General features: G+C 42.8%; 1 pseudogene; it reads right to left on the bottom strand.

The window, feature by feature from the left end:
* Nucleotides 1-4,154: 4,154 nt before the first annotated feature.
* Nucleotides 4,155-4,308, bottom strand: LOC123323556 (annotated as a pseudogene).
* Nucleotides 4,309-6,921: the final 2,613 nt, after the last annotated feature.

Below are 6,921 nucleotides of genomic sequence, written 5' to 3'. Positions count from 1 at the left end.
CCTAAGATCATGACCCAAGTTGAAATCAAGAGTTGGATGCTCAACTAACCGCGCCATCCAGGTGCCCCTGATTAATATTATTTCTAAAGGAAGATGAAGAGACTGTTGTTTAGCTAGGGAAATATGGTTTCATCTGGATTAAGACACTAACATAAGAAAAAAATAATTTATTGATATTTAAAAGTCGTGTAGAATTATGTATGTTTAGCAGAAAGAGGTATCTGAGGCAACAAGTGTTTCTGACATACTCTTCTGGCTTTAAGTCTCTTTCATAATTTTGTGCATTGTGTTGGGGAGGACGGGGAACTAGATGTTGGGAACTGCCTTTATACCTAAAATCATCAAGTTTGGAATGTGTAAAACTATTAAATTATTTAGGATATTCTAGCATCTTTCCATGCTAGATGCTAGAATAGAATAGGATAGAAAGATGCTAGAATAATTCTTCATTGTGTGTCCGAATTCTCACAATTTTCCTGTTGCTATCTATAAAATTAGCTGGCTCACTTCTTACAAAGCCAAAGACAGCACATCTCCATTATCTTTTTTTTTTTTAAAGATTTTATTTATTTGACAGAGAGACACACAGCGAGAGAGGGAACACAAGCAGGGGGAGTGGGAGAGGGAGAAGCAGGCTCCCCGCGGAGCAAGGAGCCCGATGTGGGGCCTGATCCCAGGACCCCGGGATCATGACCTGAGCCGAAGGCAGATGCTTAACGACTGAGCCGCCCAGGCGCCCCACATCTCCATTATCTTATTAGATATTCCTCTTGAAATGAAAAGACCTTTTTTAAAAGATGTTATTTATTTATTTGACAGAGAGAGACACAGCAAGAGAGGGAACACAAGCGGGGGAGTGGGAGAGGGAGAAGCAGGCCTCCCGCGGAGCAGGGAGCCCGAAGTGGCACTCCATCCCAGGACCCTGGGATCATGACCTGAGCCAAAGGCAGACACTTAACGACTGAGCCACCCAGGCGCCCCATAAAAAGACCTTCTATGTCAGTAACAACATCTATTAGCTCTGCCACACTCTAGCTCCCTGGATACCGCTGATCTCAGATGATCTGCGCAGACTAGACTAAGGATGACCAAGGAATCCACAACCACCCTAGGGGATTGAAAATGGGGCGGGGAAGGGGCAGTGGTTTTGAAGAGGCTTCTAGAAGAAACTGTTATCTCCGAGGATCCTCAAAGTAGCCAAGTTTCAGGCTTCTTCCTCAAAGGTTTAAATCTTTCCAAGAAGATGTCTCATCAAATGTGGAGAGCCCATATTATTCTCCCCTATTTCGGCTACCAGCCTGTGGTTGGAGAACATTCTTAAGATGACTACAGTTCTGAGGAAAACGTTCTGTAAAATGGGCATAATAGTGGGTTCTGTAAAATGGGCATGATAATACTCTTGGCTGGAGGACATACTGTTGTTACCCCAGCTCTCACTTCCACCTGCTCAAGGACACTTATTGTGATCACTTAGGATTCTCTTCCCAAGGTTTTTTTTTCCCCAGGCTGAGGGATCACACTCTGCCTGCACAGAAGGAGAACTAGAAATGCTGGGGAGCTAATGCCTGGAAGAGCTTTCAATATGGTGGAGAAACACCCCAGCTTCCTGGAAGGGGAGAAGGTTCTACATCATCTTCGAGCAGTCCCCAGCAAATCCTGCTGAGCTCCAATCGCCCACAGCAGTCAGTGGCTTGCTAACACACCTATTATTGGCTTCTTTCTCTTCCCTGTCTCACTAGCCCACTCATCTTCTGGTGTTTCTTGGGATCGACTCTCAAATAACACTACTTACACTCACATCACTGTCTCAGGGGCTGCTTTTGGGGAAACCCAAACTAAGACATCACTCATCGAGTCAATGTGAGGATTAAAAGAGATAATGTATGCACAATGCCTGGTGTATAATAATAGCAGTTAGCATTTATTGATCAGTTTCTTCGAGCCAGAACTGCTTTAAGCACCTTACATGCATTAACTCATCTAACCCTACATTAATCTTCATAACAACTCATTATTATTTCCCTACTCCAGATGAGGAGACCAAGACACAGAGAGAGTAACTTCAAGATCACACACTATTCGAACCAGTGAAACCGTTATTCAGATCCAGGCAGTAAACATGGAAACATTCTTTCAGGATGCTGGAGTGGCTCTTTGAGTTATTGGAACTCTAACTTTTATTAAATTAACCTGGGGAGAATCTGGCTTGTTTTTGCTGTGTTGTTGACAAATGGGTGAAGTATCTTGAGAGAGATTTTTCCTGTTGCCTCCACTTAGGAGGGCTTCTGTTGGAGAAGTGAGAGCTACAGGCTGTGGGTGGTGGCTCTGGGGATGGGAGCTGGAAGGGGGATTTACACCTGTCATTCAACAGAGGTCAACTACAGCCAAGATGAGGGGGTAGGGAGAAGTGCATACGGAAGGGGGGGGTGATGTTCATGGGTTGTTAAGAGAAGAGCTGACGGCCCCTTCTCCCCTCTATCTCCTACGAGCCCCCGTGGTCAGGGGAGTTGGGTTTGGTGAGAGAACTGACCTTGCTATCCAAGGAACTGGAGGAGAAAAGTTGACAGGGACGACCACACCCCTTGGTCAGGTGCCTTGAGCCACAAGCCTGGCAGGTGATGATGGTGGGAATCAGGTGGGGGAAATGAGATTTAAAGAAAAGGTAACGTTTGAGTTTTAAACTGGATTGATTTTTAATAGCTGAAAAAGACCTAAAAGTCAGAAAAACTGGGCAATATGTGAAGGGACATGAAGGGCAAATTTGCCGTAAAAACATGGTTCTTAGGTGAAATTGGTGAAGGGGATTAAGAGGTATAAACTTCCAGTTATAAAATAAGTTATGGGGATGTCATGTACAACATAGGAACTATATATATGTTATAGTCAGTAATATTGTAATAACCGTATGGTGACTAGACTTATTGGGGTGATCATTTCACAGTGTATAAAAATATCAAATCACTATAATGTACACCTGAAACTAATGGGATATTATATGTCACTTATACATTAAAAAATACATGGTTCAAAGTAGTGATTGGAGAAAAATAAACCGCTTCATATTTATACCCCCCAGAATTGAGCCTGCTCCAGCTAATCCTTGTAAAATCCTTACCATGGGCCAGGTACTCTGCTAAGCATTTCACAAATAGTCACTCACATAGACCTATCAGGTGAGAACTATTATTATTATTATTTAAAAGATTTTATTTATTTATTTGACAGAGAGAGAAAGCACATGTAGGCAGAGCGGCAGGCAGACGGAGAGGGAAAAGCAGGCTCTCCGCTGAGCAGAGAGCCCGATGTGGGGCTCGATCCCAGGACCCTGGGATCATGACCTGAGCTGAAAGCAGACGCTCAACCGACTGAGCCACCCAGGCACCCCATGGTGAGAACTATTATTATCACCATCTTCCCGTTTTATAGAGGAAGAAACTGAGGCACAGAGAAGTTGAACAATTTGCCCAAGGACATAACTAGACCTGGCACTTAAATGCGGGCAATCTGGCTCCCAGGCCTATGGTTTTAGCCACTAAACTACACTGCCTGGCCAACCATCCACTTTCATATGGTATTTTATTCTGGTGTGGTTTTCCCTCTTGGGTCTTTTGAGGCTGACATTTCTGTTCTTTCCACACTGTTTGTGGTTAAACTTAGTGCCTGGAGGATAGGGATAGAGGTTTTAATAGTTTAAAATGAGGTACTGGACTCGCATTTCTAAAATGACATTTTCCCAAATGGCATGAACTTTAAATGAAAACATGTAAGATCTGACAGTCTGATTTAAGCTCTGAGCGGGGCTGACGAATAACTAATGCTCACCTCTTCCTACAAACACTACAAATTTACACACTGGGGTACCTGGGTGGCTCAGTCAGTTAAGCGTCTGCCTTCAGCTTGGGTCATGATCCTGGGGTCCTGGGATCAAGTTCCACATCGGGCTCCCTGCTCAGTGGGGGGCCTGCTTCTCCCTCTCCCACTCTCCCTGTTTATGTGCTCTCTCTCTTTCTCCCTCTGTCAAAATAAGTAAATAAAATCTTTAAAAAAAGTTATACATTGATTTGATTCTTAAGCTTTTCTCCTAGATCTTGATTGCATTATGAGGTCTAAGCCCAATGGGCATTTCATATATGCTTCGTATCACCCCCTACCCCGCTGGGAACGCAGTCCCTCACCAACAGAAGTTGCAGCCTGGTTTCCCACGTTTGGGGAAATCACTGGGGTCAGAATGACCTGAGTGCAGTGGATGAGACTCACCTTAAGAGAACCACCCTTGTGATCATGGTATCCTCCTTGCCAGGTAAATATCATCATAAATGCTTTTTGACAATGATTTGAAGGCTTATTTAGTCTTCCAGACCTGTCCAACATGTATCCAGGATAAAAATGTCTTTTGTCTTGATGGCCACTTATTCATTTATTATTGAGACCCATAATGAGTAGCACACATGGGCTCTGTAGTGGGATACTTTTGAGGCATCTAACAGAAACTTTGATGTAAACTGTCTTAAATGCAAGGCAAATGCAGAATTTGTTTAATTAAGCAACTCGGTGTTGTCATCAAGAACCCAGGTTTTTTGTTTGTTTCTTTTTTCTATTTTTCAGCTCTGCCTTATGTAGTGTACAGACTTTGACCAAAGTTTGATTTTCCTCTAATCACAAAATGGCTGCCAGAAGCAACTCAGGTACTCGGCTTCCTTGTTCATCAAGCAGGGTAGAAGGGAAAACCTTTCCCTCAAATCATAGGATGTTAAGTCCTTTCCTTTAGTCTAACTGGGCCTTCGTCATTGATTAAGACTAATAAGCACCCACCGCTAAGACTAATAAGCACCCACACTAATAAGTGTGGATACCTGAACACAGTTGGGGTTTTATTAGAAGGAGGATGGAATAAATCGATGCTGGAGAACCTCTGAAGCTATTGCTTCATCTGGAAAAAGGTGACCTAACAGAAGATATTTCAGAGAATCATGAGCCTCAGAGATAATATATGTAGGGTTGCCAGATTTAGCAAATAAAAATACAGGATTCCCAGTTAAATTTGAATTTCAGATAAAAAGCAAAAAATTTTTTAGTATAAGTATATGCACCTCTTTCTACAAACACTACACAGGGACACATTGATTTGGTCCTTTTTTGTTTTTTCACACTGATTTGGTTCTTAAGCTTTTCTCCCAGACCCTGATTTCATTATGAGGTCTGGGCCCAGAGGGGCAATTTCAAAAATGCTTTTTTGGACAATGATTAGAAAGCTTATTTAGTCTTCTACCCTTGTCCCACATGTATCCAGGATAAAAATATATACTTACACTAAAAAATTACTTGCTGCTTATCTGAAATTCAAATTTAACAGGCCTCCTGTATTTTATCTGGCAGCTCTAAATGTATGTAAAATTCTTGGCACATAGCAGGCATTCATTCAGTGGTTAAGTATTAGTGTTCTTTCTACATAAGAAGAGAGCTCAGTTAAATGACAGCGTGGTACTTTTTAACTCTTACTGACCTAGAAAATATATGCTTTTGATCAATATTGCAATTAACGGAACTGGATGTGGTTCTAAGAAACCCTTCACCAACTCCTCAAAACCAGATCGAAGTAAATGTCCCTAAGTGGAAGGTCATAGCTATATATATGGGGTGGCACATTATAAAACATCTAAAATTACTACTTAAAACGAAATTGGACCTATGTCAATGAATATTCAGTTATTGGTTTTTCTCAGTCTATGCAGATAAACCATTCTTCATTTGATTCAGAAGTAATGCTGCTGCAATTCCTGGCACGAAGGTGCTAACACACAGGGATGAAAATGCATGATTGGCCCAGGAATTCTGGCTCCACGTGGGTGAAGCTCTAGGTCACAGCACTGTTACTTTGCATCTGGAGGAGGCAGGAGACTCTGCAAAGATCTGCTGTTGGCTCTGACTCCATTTTCCCTCACTGCTAATTCACTGTTCCTACCTGAAAAATTTTCTAATATGTTTCCTGAAAAGCTGAAGGGAAAGCAGGCACCTTCATTTCCTCATCAAATATTCACCATGCTATGAAAAAGAAAACCCTAGTGGCTTGGCACCAAGTGGCCAAACCCAGCATGTTGTTACATATTGTTACCAGCTTCACGACAGGAATAGATTAAGTGGATTTAATTCAAGATATCTATTTCCCATTACTGTACAGTACTGCTTATTTCTCATTTGGTGGCTGCTATGACCTCATAGACTGCTTTTCTGTGCTTTTCCTAAACCAGAAAAGAAACCCCATTTTTCCTCTTTGCTTTAAGTGGAAATTATTATGCAGCTTTGCATAGATTTGTCCACAAAGCCTTTAAACAAGATTATTATTTTTCTGAATTTTCAAAAAGTGGCATTGGAAATGTATCTCCTTCCATTTCATCACCTCATCATCCTCATTGGAAACCTGATCCTTGGTAGGTATTAAGATCTTTACATTTCCACTGGTCGGGGGGATGACTTCACTGCCAGCTGGGGAATCTTGTGTGGCGGAGCATTGGACTTAAGCAGAGCTGTGGGCTGATGCCTCTGCTGACAGCCTTTTGCATGCATCCAGCTGCTGTGTAAGGAATCCTCAGGCTACTAGTTCCTTGCTCCTAATTCACCCAAGGGATCGCAGGCTGCTGGATGAGTGTATGTGTGAATGTGTGTACATGTGCGTGTGTGTGTGCACGCACAGCTGCAACAGTTGGGCAGCAGCTGCAATGAACTTCGATATCATTTTTACCAAAGACAGAGATAAACCGTCCTCCATCCTTTATTTCCAAGTAGTGCCTCGGCTCCCGCCCCAAATGTGTTCTCCCCGCTCTTCCACGAGCCCCCCCCGAGCCCCCGCACGTGTCCCTCTGGAGGGAGGCCAGGATAGCTGCGCCGCAGGCAGGATTCCCCTTTTTTTTCCGCAGTGACAAG

Source organism: Neomonachus schauinslandi, chromosome X (genome assembly GCF_002201575.2).
Source record: "Neomonachus schauinslandi chromosome X, ASM220157v2, whole genome shotgun sequence".
NCBI lineage: Eukaryota > Metazoa > Chordata > Mammalia > Carnivora > Phocidae > Neomonachus > Neomonachus schauinslandi.
This window is presented reverse-complemented; position numbering and strand designations above follow the sequence as displayed.